This window comes from Lissotriton vulgaris, chromosome 5, assembly GCF_964263255.1.
Source record: "Lissotriton vulgaris chromosome 5, aLisVul1.2, whole genome shotgun sequence".
Taxonomy (NCBI): domain Eukaryota; kingdom Metazoa; phylum Chordata; class Amphibia; order Caudata; family Salamandridae; genus Lissotriton; species Lissotriton vulgaris.
In genome coordinates this window covers 1,304,640,770-1,304,660,649 of record NC_141693.1, presented here as the reverse complement: position 1 = coordinate 1,304,660,649, position 19,880 = coordinate 1,304,640,770, and positions in this window count along the sequence as shown.

Here is a 19,880-nt window from a genome sequence, read left to right as displayed (position 1 = left end):
GTTCGGCACTGGCAATTAATTGTCAACACTGGCACTTGTTTCAGTCTGCATCACAGTGGCGTTGTCTGGCTAATTTAGAGATGACCACAGCAAAAAGTAATCATTAATTCAATATACATCAAAAATTACTATTACCTGCTGCCCAAGTCATTCTTATAGCTTTGGGGGCCTGCAATGGTCCAAACTTTTACATTTGTAGGAGTGTGATGGTTAGTAGTTGTGTTGTTATCATTGGCAGCATGGCAGGGGTAATGTGTGATGCAAGCTGTTGTGGCCACCTGACAAGAGCACAGGCACTTATTGTTTTACAAATTAAGCATTAGAGACTTCCTCTTGCCAACATTATGAAGCGTTTTTAAAAAAGTTAGCAACTTTTTCAATTTAAAGAAGTTGATGAACTTCTAAAAAAATGGTTATAATCCCAAAAAAGTAGCCATCACACGTGGAAGAAAACTTAAATACCTACATTTTGATGGGGGATTATTTTTCAAAAACATTTTTGTTTCTCTACAGAACCAATTTATGTTCACGAAAATTAAGCCGCTATTGAGGTCGTGCAAAGACCACAACATTTCCAACTTCGTATAGTCACAAAGGGGAACACACATCTCAAAACACATTTCATTTACTCACTGGCAACCTTGCCCCACTCCTGTCTCCTCAGCAGAAAGCAATTTCACAGTTAAGTCGTCGGAAAAGGCAGGACAGTTTGGTTATATAGGTGGAGCCTGTTCTGGCTTGTTGGCTTGCAAGATGGTGCCATAGGTCTGAGCATACACAAAACCTTCTATGCGGTGTTTACTGCGATGAGTTTCAGCTTAGAAGGACTTTGCAAAGAAAAGCCTAGGTTTCTCGAGAGAAACAGAGGTGAATTCAGAAGTGAAAACTAGGCCTTCCCTACCAGGACAGACAATGATGGGATCTGCATAGTTGCTCAAGGTATTGTGTTTATCATTTTATTATATTATTAAATGCCTTCTTATTTTTTTAAAATATTTCCCTGATTATACAAAAGTTAAAAACATATTTGTGAAGCCACAAGAAATTCATTAGTGCAAATGTACAATTGTTTTATTTAGAAATACAATTCACAAATATTTTGCTGCATTGTCACAATGTGATAAAAGTGCATGTTTATTGAAACATTTGATATATCCCCTGAATCAACCACACAACTATCCTCACCTATCACACAAAACCGTACTTACACTCACACATCACATTCATAACCAGCCCAATCTAAAGTGGCATACACCGAGAGAAATCGCGGAGAGAACACTTCAGAAGATATCTGCGATCGTGCTGAAGGCTGGGATTTCACAACAACCTGGTCAATGCACGTTTTGGTGGATATTTTGACTTATATCCACCTTCATCAGGACCACCCTTTTTAAATCCTTAAAGGTAAGTGGTAGGAGAATCTGTTAACAGAGAATGCATCGTCACTCATGGGCTGCCCCAACAATGATTACTTGTTTATAATCTTAGTATAAATATATTTCCCGAGTTTATCCAATTAAAATAGCAAACCATCAAAATATGTGAAAAGGGTGATTGAAAGAAAATAAAAATAAAATAAAATCGAATCAAGTGATGGGCAGCTGTCCCCGGAAATGTACGTGAAGACTGTGGCCTGTTTTGCGGGCAACCTTATAACCCTATCATTGGAGAGGTAGTGTAAGAAGTGCTTATGCATGCAGCCACAGACTACCAAAATAGTAGAGTAGTAAAGAAACCAGTGTGTGATCAAAAAGCTAGATGTCACCAACTGACCATGAAAATCGCTGATGCTTTTATGGGATGCCAATTATGGCTCACAGCAATGAAAGGGTGAACACAGCGTCTCACTCAGAGGACTAAGATACAGTACACTGGTTTAGCCAATAGCAGTCCGGTCCGCAACGGAGCAAGGCTCCACCTGGGATATGGCTGTAATCATAAGAGGAGGAACTAGTGAGGTATGTTGTTTACAAATGAAATTGCGTGAGCGATATTATGCGCTGAAAATGTGTCTTGGATACCTTCAAAATGACAAGCAGTGCACTTTGTATGGCATATATGAGTGTTACAGCAAACAAATGATGGACGGAATGCTGACAATGCAAACATTCTCCCCCAGTAAAAGATCTGGGTTAAATCCATCGTTCTTTTGCCCACTAACTTTGCTCACCAACAGTTGTTTTGGCATATATTAGTGCCTGTATTATTTCTGCAGTGTATCTTATTTAGATGAGAGACCCTTGGGGGTACAGTCCACATAAGTGGCTAATGTCACTGCCGCAATCGCTGTAGTCACAAGGAAGTACATTTCATGTTGAATTTTAATACTCTAATAATCAAAAAAGAGACAAAAAGAAATGCCTCTAAATGATATTCAGTTGTACTGGAATAGAAGAAAGCTACCTCTAGTATTTCTGGCTCTAATATTACTGTCGGTAGACATATTTGCACAATGTGTCAGTATAAAATTGGTAGCCCCAACTAAGTAGGCCACAATATGCAGGTGGAAGGCAGTAAAGGCTTAACATGAATTTTATGCTGATAGACAAAACTCCTTGGGGAGAAAAACTTGGCCACACAGAAGCTGAGTGACATATTTCTCTTGATGTGAGTACCAGAAATTACATCTAATAGACTATAATGCGTACAGCATGTAACTTGCGAGCCTATCTGGCCATGCACGCCCAATGCGCCTACCGTGAGCCATATACTATGAGCGAGCTAAACTGTCCTCAACATAGCCCCTGCATTTAGAAGCAAAGGAGGACTTTGCAGTAAAATGGCCATGCAATCTATACCCGCTACCTGCTATTACGGAGGCCAAAAGTGGTCTGTTACAAATTCTAATACGTCCCGCATGTAGCTGATAAATCCTCAATGCCACACACAACAAAATGCGCTCTACGTGACTCTGCTAAGTCGATTACAAATCTCAAAGTCCCTTAAAACATTAAGCTGCAGACACAGGTACAGAGTGAAACAAACCTCAGTGCGGCTCGATCCTAGGTCTCCCACATGATTCATAGAAGGACAGCCAAGCTTCCTTATTGCCCTATAAGCAGCCATGATGCTCTCTACTGATGGCTTGCATTCTCGGGATAAAGACCTATCGTTGCCACAGGGTGGGGATAGAGTTAACTGTGGGCGCTATCTTGTAATAGGTCAATGTAGGTAAGAATTCGTACAGAACAGGCACTATCAAGCGGTTGAATGTAAAAAAGTTTATGCTGCAATATCCTGTTCTGCAAGATATTAAATTATTTATGACTGGTATACTGGTATAATAATTTCAGAGTACGCAAAAACTGGGCTCACCACGCACCATTTAATGATTAACCAATAGAGATACCACTAGGGCACAAGATATAAGGAAATGTATGTATCTATTTCTGTCTTGACAGTTTGTAGAGATATATAGTATGAGCCTTTCAGTAATTGCGGAGAAGTGGTCATGCCAAGATGTGGAAGACTACTATATCAGGAACTACCACGGTGTGGGAAAGTAAAGGAGGATATGCAGCCAAGCGTGGACGCCATCTTAGATTATCCCATCGCCCATGTGTGTACACTATAGGGCTTGTTGTTCTAATGTCAGGGAAAGACCATCAAATGGGAAAACCTGTATATAAGAGGGATGATATGCACAGTATATAAAAACAGTATGAGCCTGACAGACAGTTGTCATAACTGCCAGAGCTAATCTTATGTACGCTAAATGCTAGTTAGTCTACACAAGTAGAAATCCTTATATTAAGAAATCACATATAAGGGGTGATATACACAGTGTGAAAGAATACTGTAAGACACATAGACCTGATGGGTTGTTGTGTGGGCTATCGGAGCTGAAGTTACAAATACAAAATACTGGTTATTATGAACAAGTAAGGTAAAAGTCCCCTGTACTAACAAACGGAGCTGGTATGTTAGCAATATAAGATAATGACATTTTGTACATAATACAGGAAAATAAACTAAGACAGATCCCACACAGCGTATGGTCTGTTGCTTTAGGTCATGTAGCTCGCCACACTATTTCCTCGTTTAGGCTGCCTTTTACTGTGTTCAATAAAAATATCCAAAGGTCCCTCTTTGTCTCCGTATCTCAAGGGCAGAGTAGCCTGGTTTAGATCTAATCTTTTCTAGGATGAACCATTTGAGGTCATTCTGTGTGTGGTTGTTCTCATAACAATGCTGAACTATTGGGCTGTAAATTCTTTGGTCCTAATTACAGAAGTATGCTCACTGAATCTAATTCTGAACTCTCTGCCAGTTTCTCCAATGTAGCCCAGGTTACATGGGCATAAAATGAGATACACTATGGGGCATATTATCAAGAAATGGCGTTACAATTATCGCCACTTTAGCGGCAGGAAACTGCCACTAAAGTGGCGATAATGGACTTGATAATAGGCCCTTGTGAATTCCCATAGAAGCCTATGTTCTGGTGTGAACATGGGCTTCTATGAGAATTCTCAAAGGCATATTATCAAGCCCAATATCGCCGCTTTAGCGGCAGTTTCCTGCCGCTAAAGCGGAGATAATTTTAACGCCCTTCTTGATAATATATATCTCAGATTTTAATATTCCAATGCGGCCTCTACATTCCCATTGTTCTCTGACAAATCATATCGCCCGCCTTGCTAATATGCCCCTTAGTAACTCCCGGGAGGAGCAACATGAATCCTCTGATGCCTCAAACGTATTGGGAGGATGGGGAAGCCCTGAATGGCTAAACTCTCTGACCAAGGAGACCGCACAGGCATGCAAGAGGAGTGCACTGCATCTCATGCCGGCACACTGGCGACCACCCTAGCACGAGCACAGTGGGAAGTTTGAAGCTATTTTTCAAGCCGTAAAAGATGTGAAGTCCACTCTTGAACCCAAGATAGACGCAATGACTATAGACTTAGGACTGCTTGATGCGGACCATAGAAATCTGGTCGGCAGGGTGCACACTGATCAGTCAAGGCTTGGCACAATCCGCCCAAAGGTGATGAATGTACAGACACAGCTGCAGGATCTGCAGAAGGAGGTGTAATTGATTCAACTGAAGTCCAATGATGCCGCAGGGAGGTCAAGCAGAAATAATGTGCGGATCATTGGTCTCCCTCAACTTACGGAGGAACATAGCATGGAGCTGTATGTAGAGAATAGGCTAGTGGAAACAGTGCTGGACAGTAAACAGTCTACGTTTTACACAGCAGAGCATGTGCATAGGGTCCCCGGCACCAGGGGAACCCCCCAGACCAGTGGTGGCACGCCTCTTTAGCAACAGGGATCGAGACCGTATTCTTCAAGTCTCCAGGAACAAGAGGCCATGGAAAGTGGAAAACTGTATGGTGAACATATTCCAATATTATATACAGCAGAGGGGCAAAGGCAGACAGTTTCTTTCCTCCCGATTAAGCATTGCCTATGGAAAATGAATTTCCGTTACTCCCTGTTATTTATAGCTAAATGGGGATCTCACGCAGTTCTTCTTGACGACGCCTACCTAGACATGTGCCTGGCTTAAATCCAAGGGTGAGACGGATCTGGCAGAACACAGCTGGGGAGATGACTCATGGCAGGTCTTACAATGGCGGCGTTGGCCACTCTGGAACCTGAGGAGCGGTCCAACACGTGAACAGGCGGCCAGGGAACCTGCAATGGTGATGGAAGAGATCAAGCAGGGAGCTGTCCTGTCGAGGACTCAGCAATGAGTGATACTGATTCCAGGGCATTCTGGGATGGCCGGGACTTTGCTGACTTACTTGAGATCGGACTGGCACTTCAACAGGACTCAACCCTCACACCCATGACTGCTGATCTGGTGCATTGACTTTCCCTCCATATATCCCTAATGGCAGTTGTGGTGTATCTTTGGCAGTATGTAGTTTTCATCATGGGGACATGAGGGTGCTACAATATACTGATTCCTGTGGGTAACATAGTGCACGCACAACTGTGGCGATGAGCGATTGACTGTGGTCTCACCAAGCCGAGAGTTGGCCTTATTGGAGTCCCATAAGTACCAATTTGGACTTTCTATGGGACACATTTGTGTGATGTCAGTTTGGTGGTGAGGTAGTATTACAAGCTTCGAAATGGGATGGGGAGTTGTTGTTCTTTTACTGTTTTGGCCTGATTGCTCTTGTTTCTGTGTTTTTCTGCTCTGTCTGAATACCTGCTGTGGGGCACTGCTGTGGTTGCGGGTGGGCAGTCCGGGTACTCTACTGGCATCTTACTAATGGCCATGTGATATGGCACACTGTCTCACAGTAATTATATCCTCACCTAGAACATCAGGGGCATGGCCTCTCCTGTGAATAGATGTAGGATACATGCAAGCCTTAAGCGGCGGGGGATCCACATTGCATGTCAGCAGGAAACACATATGTCAGATGATGGGCAAAGTGTGAAAAAATGGCAAGGCACATCAGTGGGTACTACATACTCCAGTTACGCCAGGGGTCTTCTTATATGGATTTTACCAAGAATACCGTTGAAACATACATGGACCAAGGGCGATGCTGAGGGTAGGTCTGTGGTGCTGGAGGCCTCCCATATTAGCTTGGTTGCGATATAGGCGTCAAATGTAAACTTGGTAGATTTCTTGACAACTCTTGTGACATCACTGCTCTCTAATCAGAAGGGGCCGTGTCTAAGAGGTGCTGATTTTAACAGTGTTCCTAACGTTGAGATAAATAGGCATCTCTGCCTCTGGCAGGTGCACAATCAATAGTGGCAATGAGACATCTGACCCAATGGACGAAGGACTCACTGCTGACTGAGATTTTGTGGGATCAGCACCTGTTGAACAGGAAATACTCATTTTATTCATGGGTACACATGCTACACACCTGCATATATTTGTTCTACTGCTATGCGATAATACCAATAAACCAGATGGGATTTTGTAAAATGTCAGGTACGACAACAAATATCCTGACACTTTCTCTGCTCATAGACATGGAAAGGCCTCACACCTTCCACTATACCTCTGTTTTATTAACATCAGAGCTGCCTTCAACAATGTTAACAGGACAAAGCTGTGGGGGAAGGTGGCTCAATGGGGCATTCCTCAAGCTCTAATAAACATGCTGATGCTTCTCCACACAGACACTTGTGTGCAGGTGAAATTGGGAGCAGGCACACACCTCTCCAGGCGAGTACTAACAACCAAAGGCCTGAAGCAGGGCTATGTACTTGCTTCTACTTTGTTCAATCTACTCATGGCAGAACTTAACACTTGCAACTCTCACGCACCCTGGTTGGGATGTAAACCACTAACAAGCCTTCTGTACGCTGATGATAAAGTCCTGCTTAGCCACACCCAGGCTGACTGCAACATCTCTCAATAAAATGTAGAACTATGCCACGGAGAACAACCTAAAAGTCAACTATAGGAAAACAAGATAAATGATCATCAATGATGAGAGGAAAAGGCAGAGGCTCTGGCTTTTGGGTGACACACAAATTCAGTCAACAGTGGGCTATAAGTATCTAGGCGCCAGTATAGACAAAGAAAGCTCCTTCACTCGTCAGAAAAGAAGAAATTAGAAATAAGGGTCTGGCACTAGCAATAACATTAAAAAACCTTGTTTCAAAACTGACTTGGCCCACACTAAGCCCCCTACTAAAGGTAGCACAAGCCAAAATTCTATCAACAATAACCTACAACAGTGAATCAATGCGTGATAGAGACACCAAATTACTGGATATCATCATGTTTAAGGCATATAGAATCATGTTCAGCCTTCCAAATTATACCTCAACAGCCCAGATAAGTCTGGAGTTAGCTCTATTAAAACAATCCTTGTCCGGGCATGGCGCATATATTATATGCTGGGATAAGATCGGGACCGCCATTCTAAATCACTTAAACCAACGACTATGGCCAGAACTTCAGTAGAAAGACATATCTCACTCAAGAACCCATCTTCAGGAATCCTTGGCGGCCACCGGTCTCTACCATCTCAGGAACACAAAAATTCACCACTCAATCTTCAGGAAACTGGTACAGAAAACATTAAAACAGCTTTTCCTTGTGGAGGACAAAACTACCTTTTCAGCTAGAGCTCAAGCCTGGATGACTTTAAATAACTACAAGTCACTTGCATCTCAAAAATATTTTAGCCAAGACCATTCCAATTAATAAAAACAAACTCCTAGAGGCACCCATGTGCCCCAAACCTCCCACCCTGGCTGAGGGTCCTGACTCCAACCTCTTGCCACTTGTTTGACAATGGAACAGAAGATATGCTGCATCTACTTTGCACCTACAAGCAGCTGCTGCATGAAAGGAGACAGCTGCTAAAGGCTCCCTTTAACTAAAGGGGGATTCGCTCGCGGAGGCAAGCAGTGTTGGCCTGCTTTGGTCCGGGGGACCCACAGCTGAACTTCAGATTGGTAACATTTCCTATGCTACCTGAAGAAGAAATGCAACCATCCTCCGACTGGAAAATATGCCAAGTGGCAAGCTTAAGGCACACTAAGACTGTGATTGTAGGTACATTTGAAAACTGCACCTACCCAAGCAGTGACCTAAAGCTCACCAGTAGCACACATACACTCGTGTGCTCAGCATTTATCACTTAATAAGCATGAAGATGTCCTAACTGTTATTTTAAACATGTACATTTTAAACGTATGCATCCTTATGGGTTTAAAGCTGCCTGCTTTAATGCACTGGATTTTTATTAACTATACAATAAATTATTTACTTACTTACTTACTCTACCACAATGTGGACACCACAGATGAGGTTGATGGATCGGATGGAATCTTTGGGATGTACCTTGTAGGATCATAATCCTCTCAAGCTCACATTGAAGTGTGGTCGGGTAACACCTTGTATCCCCATGTGGGGATTTACACCCTCTAGGTTGCATGACCCAGTCCTCTGACAAGAGATACCAGAACACATAGAGAATTACTTTGTGGGCAATGCTGGGACAGCATCCAATGAGGTTGTGTCATGGGATGCTTTAAAAGTAGTAATCCAGGAACATTTTACACACAAGGCACATGGGGAGAAGCGAACACTGGTGCGTGAACTGGTTCAATTAGAGGATTGCTTGCGTGCCCTTTAGATTGTGTTAATGATGCATGATCAGGCCCGCGATTCCTAAGCAGTCGTTAGGGGGGAGCACCAATCGGTGTTGCTTCGTTTGGGTGCCCTAGAGGCTAGGGAGCGCACAGTTTGGCAGCATGCTTATGGGGATAAGGTGGCCCACAAGTTAACTTGGCTCCTCAGGTTGGAGGTTTCACAACACTGATAGGGCCTATCCAGGATGATCAGGGGGTGCTTCATAAGTGACGTATTTAAGAATTACTACCCAAATCCATATGACAAGCTGCAAAAGGAGGGGCTCACTGACATACATCGTTACGTAGAGGATATCATTCTACCGATTGTAAAGCCTGTGCAAAGCCTGGAATTGGAAGAGTACCTGAAGCTATATGAGATACATTTGGATATTTCATAGATAACAAGGGCTAAGACACTGGGACCTGATGGCCTGCAAGTAGAATTTTATGCAGCATACAGTGATAAATTGACTCCTCATCTGCTGCACGTTTATGAGGACTCCCAACGAGCATAACAGAAGCCTCCATCTGTGTAGGAGGAGCTGATAAATGTGGTACCCATATCTGAGGGTCAGGTCACATAGGCCGTTATCACTTCTTAATTTAGACTATAAAATTCTTGAAAAATTGTTGGCAAATAGGCTAGTATAAATAGTGCAGTGTTTGATGCAACCAGACCAGAATGCCTTTATCCCTGGCCGCAACACCTTTATGAATCTGAAAAGCTTTTCAGGATTATGGATTGGGTGCAACGGCATGGTCTCTGGCACTGGGTCGCATCACTTAATATGGAGAAGGCCTTGGACATCTGATTTTGGACCCTTTTAATGGCTTGGGAGAGGGATTCTTGGGGTTGATACAGCTCCTCTATAAGGATCTGTTGGCCAGGTTGCACACTGGGTGAGAGGTGTCTGTCCTGCTATGCATTAAGAGGGGCACCAGGCAAGGCTGCACTATGCCGCCTATTATTTTGGCTTTGTCCCTTGAGAAACTGGCCTGTGTGCTTGGCTTGAGAGGCGAGGACTGGAGTATAAAGATTAACACCAAATACCACACGTCGTACGCGGGTGACGCACTGATATATATAGGTGACGTGCACACTGCTTCAGCCCAACTAATGACATTATTGGATGACTTTAGCACTATGTCTAGTTTGTATGTCACAGGGACAGGTCCAATTTGTTGCCCTTGGCCAAACGGGGAAGAGATCTTTCCCCTCCATGCTGGTTTATGACTGACATTGGACACTGCAAAGTATTTAGGGGTGAATGTGTACCACGAGGAGAGCAATATCATTGATGGAAATTTGGGTAAGGCTATAACATCGATCAGACAATCGCTCCAGTTCTGGAATCCGCTCCTATTGTCCTTGATGGCTAGAGTTGCTATCTTTGAAATGCTGGTATTGCCAATATTGTAGTATTTCTTTTTTGCTTTACCTATGGTTTTTACGTAGCCATTTTATCAAGACTTGCATTCTCTCCTTGGCTAGTGGTATGGGGCACTGGTAGGAGGCCAGTGGCGGTGTCTAAAGTGTATGCTCCCCTGATGAAGAGAGGTTTGGGAGTTCTTAATAATAAATTGTATTATGCAGCAGCCCAGCTCCAATGGCTATCTAGGTGAGTCGTTAACACCCCCAATCCTGAGACGAGCGATGTTGTTAGTCAACCTGTGAACATGATGGTGTTGGAGTGGCTATTGGGAAACGATGGTGGGGTGACAAAAGATAATGTCTGGGCATGAGTGGCATGTTGGTGCTGGAACAAGTATGTCCAGAAAGGGCTCAGGGTGCCCCCATATTCCCCAGCTCTCCTGTTATTGGGTGATCACGGGATGCGCAGTTCTAGCCCAGATGTATGGAAGAGGCGGACTTGCAGCCATGGGAGGATCTGCATGAGGAGTGAACATTGGGATCCTTTGATACAATATGCGAAGTACGTGGGATGGCTTCTGGGCAGTTCCTGCTTTGCAGTGCCTTGGTGCAATGGGCCCAATGCACATGAAAGACGGGAAGGGCTGAACCTAGCGTGCTCCAGACACTACAGGTCATTCTCACGCATGGGCACACAGAAGAGCAGTCACTTGCCTCTAATTAACCCAGCTGCAGTCAAGGAGGTTGCACATTGGGGTATTGAAGGTCTGGTGGGAGCAGTGGTTAGGTACAGAGTTCAGTGGCAAACAATGGACTGCCTGTTTGGAACATGTGAAAAACGTTTTCAGGAACTCTAGGTTTTGATATACTCAATTTAATGATATTCGCCACACATACTAAACCCCAAAATGCATAGGCAACATGTACCCTGGAGCCTCTACTGACTGCCCCCGATGTCAGAATTGGATGCAAATTTCCTGCACATGATGTGAGGATGCTCGTCTGTCTCTTTGTTCTAGGGTGAGGTGCTGCTGGGGCTGAAGGATGTAACTGACTGGTTCGTGCGGAAGGAGCCAGAGGCATGCCTACTGGGACAGGTCGAATCCATCTAAACATGTCTGCTGTTTCATAGACTTAGCTCTGCTGCTGCCACGCCAGCGTATCGCCATGGCCTGGAAGGCGGCTAGCACGGCCTCCGTTAGGGGGTGGTGCATGGAAGTGCTGATATGGTCCATGGCTGAATCTACTGCTTTGTCCCTTTCCTCTTGGGGGGGGGGGGGGGTGGACATTTCTTGCACTGGGACCCTTATATTGAGGGGTTGGAGGCATAATCGGGGAACAGAGGCCCCTGAATGGATGGGCATAAAGGGGCCATAGTCTCCAACCGGGAATGGATGTGATGTGTAAGCAGGTGGTGTGGTTTTCCAGTGTGGTTGTGTTGGCAGGGGGAGCACCGCTGTTCTTGCTATGTTCCCGCTGGTGGGTCATGCGATATGATGTACTCCGGTGCATTGGGTTCGCCTCTCATTCGGGGGTGGACTTTCTGCAGGGTATGTGGACATATAGATGGTGGTAATGTTGCAATCAGGAATGTTCAGATGTTTACCTGTTTAGTTTGTACGTTGACCCATTTATCATCCGTTATTTCTTTTTCTTTTTCTTAATGCATTTGGGTGATGTACTCCCTGGATGTTTCATTCATGCTTTTTATTTGCTGGCAGCAGAAGCTATTGATTATGCGTATGCCGCATCTGTTATGTTCCATGAGTGATTATTGTTACAAATATTTCATCTTCATTCATGTGGCTGTTATTTCGGGGTTAAATCCCCTCCCTATAGTCGTTATGCACTTTCTGGCGATCATTCGTTTATGCGTTTTCATGTGCTTGGAATGGTAATGCTGACAGTTATTTGAAACGAAAAACTGTTGAGAAAATGTTTGATAAATAACATAAGTAAAAGAAAAAAATCAATACCATAAACCATCTCCAATTGACAGAGTTCGGGGATATGCACTATGTAATATATGTCTCTGGCTAATATACCATCATTTCCTGCTACATGTAGCAGAAAAGTAAAATGTTGCTAGCAAGTATTTTATTTTATTGTCTTGACTTTTTATGCTAATGGTTTAATGGTTCAATGGTTCAAAGAAAGCCTTTGACACTTCTAAAAATCCGGTAGGCATTTGAACATGAGAGTTGTTTTTTATTTGTTTGTTGTTACCTAAACCTATTCACAGAGCTATAACCCATATATGAACCAGAATGTGGGTGGACAAGTTTTGTACAAATTTTTTAGAATGAAAATATGCACACATACTCATTGCACTGCCAATGAATAGGCTAGTGGTATAGCTGTAAACAAAGTAGGAATCAAGCAATATCGCTGTGAACAATGCATATACCAATGCACCCTTTAAAACCACTGTTGTTAAACAAAGTAGCTGAACACTATGATGGTGCTACCATTTAGGAACAAAGAGAAAGGAGTAAGGGCCCGATGTAGGTCACCAAATACCGGTCGGTAACGGCCGAATTTGGCCGTTATCGACCGGTATTTGGTGATTGAGATGTAGGGGCCATTATTTTACAGATTTACCGATTCTGTAAAATATCGGTAATTTTACTGATTCAGTAAATCCCAGATGTAGGTAGCACTGTTTACAGTGCTACAGGCCTTCAGAATTCAGTATTTTATCACCCAATACAATTGGGTGGTAAAATACCGAATTCAGGTGTACATGCACATCTGTGCATGTACACCTGTGCCATGTGACACACAGACATGCCCTTAGGGCATGTATGTGTGCCATATGGCACAGATGCTGGAATTGGGGTGCTACAGGGTGTCAAAGTGACACCCCGTTCACCCTTGCAGGATTCGGTATTTACCGATTCGGTATATACGGAATCGGTATTTCCCATTGATTCCTATGGGCTTCAAGGCCCATAGGAATCAATAGGAAATACCGATTCGGTATTTACCGAATCGGTAAATACCGAATCGGTAATTCTAAAATAAGAATTACCTACATCTGCCCCCTTCCTACTAACCTACTCTTAAATACCGAATCGGTATGATTCGGTATTTAAGAGTAGGTAAATAGGAATTACCTACATCGGGCCCTAGTATTAGCATATGAGGGACATGCTGTCAGATCAATATTCAGTGCAAGCTGCAAAATTTGATGAATGAATTCAATTGGCCTTAAATGTTGGTGGTCCCCAATACATGCAATACACGTTAAATAAAGTTGTTTATGATTAAATCACAGTATTTACCATTTTTTAGGAGAAATGACAGGAATAATGGTCTGTCAAAAATATTTTTTGAGATGAAAACATTTCTTGGACAATTCCACCCAATATTATTTTTGTACTGTTCCAGTACTACGCAAGTATTCTATGCAAATATTCAATACTTCATTGATAGAAATCTCCACTATGGTCAACAATACAAAAACAAGCAATCCAAATCACTTTAAATCATCATTACAATCATTAATATTAGAAAATGTTTAAAACTATTAAAAGATTTAAAAATGCAATAACAAACATGTTCATTTCCTGCATCTCTAATAAATGCTGACTTATCCTTTTTAGTATAAACGTTACCTCGTCAACAAAGAGGCAAAAGAAACCTTTGATGTTCCACCGTCAGGGTGTATCAAACAACAATAAATGGATTCTATTGTGTACCCTATCCCTAAAGAAGGTGAGGGCCTTTCTTCAGGGGGAACATTTTCCACGCCCCTGCACCGATTCTATGTGGACCCTATCAGATCTCAATAGGAATTTTCTGCATTTATGGTTGAGTGAAAGGACTAAACAGAGCTGCATCCTATTTAAAATAGTGGAATAAGCAATAATATGGTTTCCTATTCAGGAGTAACAGTGGAAGTGATCCGCTCCAAAACTTCATAAGGGTGTCGTTGTTTAATGGGCTAGTTGTATTTGACTATATGACCAGTCCTGCTGAGGATCCCTGCAGAGATCTAGTTAGTGCAAAATGGAAATTCTGAGGGAGAAAGTATACATAGATTTCCCCTCTGAAAGTAATTCATTTTGTAAGATCCATTTGAGTCTTTTTAGCTTCAATGCAGTAGTTTATAGTACTACTGTAATGCATGCCAAGAAATTAATACTTGTGAGGTCGAATTCGAGCTGTAATACCTGTACTGGTGTGGAATTGAATAAAAAACACAACATCTTTCCTTCTACTTTGTGGAGAGAAGGCCATAAACAGTGAGGGAACTATTTCACTCCATATACTGTGAATCCAATGAAACGAGGAAGGTACATTTTGCAGATCTAATGGAAAAATGAGAGGGGCAAGGAGACACACCCTTTTCAAACCATTAAGAGTCACTTCCTAACAACATTTTACAGGTGGTAGAGCATGCAGATCTATTGATAGTCTTAATAGCATTGGGGGAATACCCAGGATTGCAAGTTTCTTCCACAAGTGTGAGTGGTCAATATTGTTGAATGTCATTGAAAAATCACTAAAAGCGATATAATTGGATTGCTTCTGAAGTAGCGCATATTTATTTATCTAACATTGATTCACAAATACTTCAGTTCAGTTCATAAACTTTATTTGGATTAAAAAATCACAAAAGTTGATACATGACAAAAGAGTGGTGAAAATACAGTAAAACAATCCATAAAATTAATAAATAACCGTCAATTCGCTTATTGTGCAAATTCATGCCAAGAATATACACTAAACTCATTAAAACATTAATAAAACAGAGAGGAGCCCTAATAAATGGAACATTTACAGCATTTCATTCTCCAGCGCAGCAAAGCAGAAATACCATCAAACTATGTGCAAGAATTTTGAAGTGCATTGTGCAGAGTACGATTACATAGTATTACTTTTTGCAAGGTATCCAATTTTAGATGGTTATTATGGTAACCCGTCGTTAGGTATTGAAATTAAAATTTGAGCGAATAACCCACACCCGTCCAGCCACGGCCGGTAGTAGGTGTAACTGCAGGCCGGTGACGTAGGGAGGGGCAGGGTGGGGGGTTGTAATGTATGGATTACGGACTATAACAGGTAAGTAAACATACAAATAAATAAAACGGATTTCGTTGTGTGCACAGCATCGCATTTGGTGATGCAGTGCACACAACAAAATTCGTTTTATTTATTTATAAGTTTACTTACCTGTTATAGTCCGTAATCCATACATTACAACCCCCCACCCTGCCCGTCCCCCTCCCTGCGTCACCGCCCTGCAGTTACACCTACTACCGGCCGTGCCTGCACCCGTCCCAAGAACTTAGCGACAGCGATCACTATCGGCTCTTCCAATGATGTGGTTAGAATCCTAACAGCTTCATTGCTCATCCTGGTTCCCATGTTCTGACAAACAGGTTTCAGCCATCTTTGCCTAAGCCTATGATAGGCTGGGCAAGCAATTAAAATGTGAGCCACTGTCTCTATCAGATCTAAACAATAGGGACAGGCACTGTTATTTGTACCTTTCCATTTCCTTGTGAATGCCCTGGTGGGTAGAGAGCCCACCCTATATTGGTGATATAATTTTCTATGGTTGGGAACAGTAATTAAGTCTCAATAGCCCTCAAGCTTGGCTTCATGTTTTTGATCAAGAAATGCTGTAGACAGAGACAGCCCAATGGAAGACGCATAACGAGTCGATACAACCATATTCCAATAAACTGCCTTAAACTCTGCCTTATATGGAAATACAGCAGCCCCTGGATCTGTCCATAATCGGCTCATACCCATCTCATTAAGTGTATCCCTCACACACTCAAGCCATAAAATTTTATTTAAAACATCAGAGTTCTTGACATCGTTTAATGCCATCGCATAATGTTTTAGCTCAGGAGTCACCCATATCCTCCTCCAGTAAGCAATTGGCCTGAACTTTGCCACGTCCTTAATGGAGTGGCAGCCCGGATCTAAGAACAATAGTAACAGTGGAGTGGACTGAGGGAGCCCAGTTAGGGACCGCAAAAACTTGTTTTGCCCTAAAACCAAATTATCCAGGTTAGCATAGCCCCATATTTCCGCCCCATAAAGAATGGAAGCACCAATTTTAGTGTTATATATTTAGAGTGCCGGGGCTATTGGTTTTGTGTGTGAGGATTTGTGCTATTTATTCAAAACACCTGAAAATTGGGCATGATTAGCTGTAAGGAGGTCTATTTGTGGTTTCCAACTTACTTTGCGATCTATGTGAACCCCCAGATAAGAAAATATATCAGTTTGTTCCAATTGCCCGTCTGTCGTACCGATACTACCAACAATCCGCTTGTGCTTGTGAAGGACCATGTACTTTGTTTTCTCCACATTCACAATTAGTTCATGGTCCCTACAAAATACCTCAAACCTAGTGAGGGCTCTTTGGAGGCCCATTCTAGTCTTTGAGAGGATGTGGGTGTCGTCGGCGAACATAAGTAGGGTGATCCTTGTCCCTGCTAGGGAGGGGGGACGTCGGTAGGAAAATCCTTAAAGTAACTCACCACCCCATTTATATATAGAGAGAACAACGTTGGGGCCAGGACACACCCCTGCCAGACCCACTTTTCTATTGGAAACTTATCTGTGAGACTTCCCTCAGCAACCCATCTCACCTGCGCATAACTTGCAGTATGTAGCCTGAACAGCAGAACCAAAATCTCGCGGGGCATACCTAACTTCAAAAACCATTGCCACATCTTGGTTTAGGGAACAAGATCGAATCCTGACTTCAAGTCAACAAAAGCAGCATATAATGTGCCGCCCCCTATTACCACAGTACGCCAATATAAAAGTATAAATCTAAACACCTGATCTATGGTGCTTGTGCAGGACCGGAACCCAGCCTGCAGATTGGACAGGATGTTGTATTCTTCTAGCCAGGACTGGAGTCTATTTAGGATCATTCTTGCCAGGACCTTTTGTATACAATCTAGTAGGCTAATAGGCCTATAGTTCCCAGGCATTGAACGATCTCCTTTTTTAAAAATTGGTAGTATTTCCGCTCCTGCCCACATACTTGGCGTTGGTGCGCCACTAGCCGCAGCGTTTGCTACAATCTGTATATACTCAGCCCAGTTTGATATATCGTGGGTGAAGAGGTCAGCCGGAATGCAATCAGGCCCCGGAGCCCTCCCTCTAGGAACAGATTGAAGTGCAACTTCCACCTCACATTTAGAAAAAGTTATGTTAGTATCCGGAGGTGGAATCGTTAATATTCCGTAATTGACCTCTGCACTAGAAAACTGTGCAGTGAAGTGGGAAACCCACCTTTCTTGTTCTACATGATTCTGTGGGACATTATTAGAAACACCACTGCCCCACCTAACCAAATGCCAAAACGCACACATATTCCTCCCACAAGAAGCTTCCAACAAGTCCCCCCAATGCCGTTCATCCCAAGCCCTTTTGGCATGATACTGGGCCCTCTTATAATCAAACCTGGCCATAGATATTGCAGGCCTATCCTTGGAACGTATTGCTGCTGCAAGTTGTTTGTATGCAGCTCGGCAAGAACTACCATACTAAGCTGCCGCTTTATGACCAATGTGATGACTAGGGTTCTTAGTTCTCTTTATAAAATAGCTTTTAAGCATAAAAAATAATTCCTCATGGATCTGCACTATTTTTGCATTCACCTCCCCCTGCGTTGCACAAACCCGCAATTTACTAATCGCACTAACTAGCAGGTTTTTCATATTAGCCAAGTGCTCTTCATTCTGAAGAACGTTTGCCCACCTGACACGTCTAGTGTCATTAGTCAGTGTGACTTCAACAAGGTCAGAATGTGGTGCTAAACTAGCTCCACAGACTGGCATTGCACTTAAAACTGAGAGCACCAGGGGGTTATGGTCACTCTCAGGTCTTTCACAGACCTCCATATCAACAAGATTACACCAAAGCTCCTTGTTAAGCAAGAAAAAATCGATTCTGCTAGAGCGTACCCCATTGTTAAAAGTATGAGAGCCTAATTTGTCTGACTTGGTTCTTCCATTAGCGGCCCTTACCCTGTGCTCCAGACAAAATACTTTTAATTGAAGGCCTGCACTTGACCATTTTTTATTTAATCGGAGGGATGTCTAGCTGGAGGATGGACCACTCTGCATCCTCATCAGTGGCAAGATTAATATCGTGAGTATCCAGAGGTTCAAACGTACAGTTAAAATCACCAGCTATTATGACATTGTTACCAACTCTGTGATCTAATAAAAATGAATCTAACATAGAAACAATAGGATAGGCTTTCTCCCCTTGCAAGCCTCAGGCATAAGCATTAATAAGTAGTGTGTCCGGAACTGTAAAACACAATATTCTTACTATTAAAATGTCCTTAGAGTCAATATTCACCTCCTGTGCAGAATACAGCCCAGTTTGTCTGACCCAGGTAGTCAATCCACCCTTGGGCCTGCCACGTTCGCCCTTGTCAGCAGCTTTCGTAAAGTTTAAATAGCCCTGGCGAAACACTGCACCAGTTGTCCATGTTTCTTAGAAACACAATATATCTGCCTGCTCAATATAATTAGACCAGTCTACAGAGTTCATTTTTTGCGATACCCCCGCAATGTTCCAAGAAACAAGCTTTAAACCTCGCGCATTGCTGGGATTATCATTAACATTGTGTGGTTGGTCGCAAAAATCATTTGGCTACATCATCAGCTACCTGCGACTGGTCATCCCGGAGACCCCTGTCGGAGACCCTACCATTATCCCTTCTACACCCCTCCCCCCGATCCCAACGCCCTTTTGGGGATATATTAGCTAGCAGGTTACACACTGGTACCCCAGCCCTCCCACTCGGAGTAGATGGTAGCCGGAGATTCACACTACAAACATCTGATGGATGTAGTCAATCAATGTCTTCCAGTGTGGAGAGGGGGTCAAATCTATTAAGTATCGGTACAACATAGTCGTAGGGAACACAAGCCTGGCTAGTATTTCTTACACTGCCTCTAGCTACAGTGGTTGGTAAAGGTGTTCGATAGAAAAAACCCAGGGGCAAAATGTGAATATTTGCCTCACTCAAGTCCCTCGTCCCTACTCTTTCCAAGATTGATTGCACAAGAAGCTGGGACCCAAAACTAATCACTACACAGTCCCCTCTACATTGCTTCTGGTTGGGCCCTACCCATGAGACTCTACATACCATTTTAAACTTAAACGGCCGCCCAACCCAGTCCTGACATTTAACACGTGTAGTGCTTTGTTCTTTAATGATTCCCAATGTTCAACATTATTGGTAGTCGCAAGTACTGGTACTTTGGAGAGGACGATGGTGTAGGGTGTTGCTTCCGGGGGGAAGATGAGGTTACTACTAGGTTTGGCGTAGCTCCCCCTTAAGGTACCTCTTTCCCGACTCCCACGCTGTTCCCTAGAACACATAGGGCCATTTAATGATTGTTGACTACTCGCAATGGCATTAGGAAAAGAACCCCTCCTG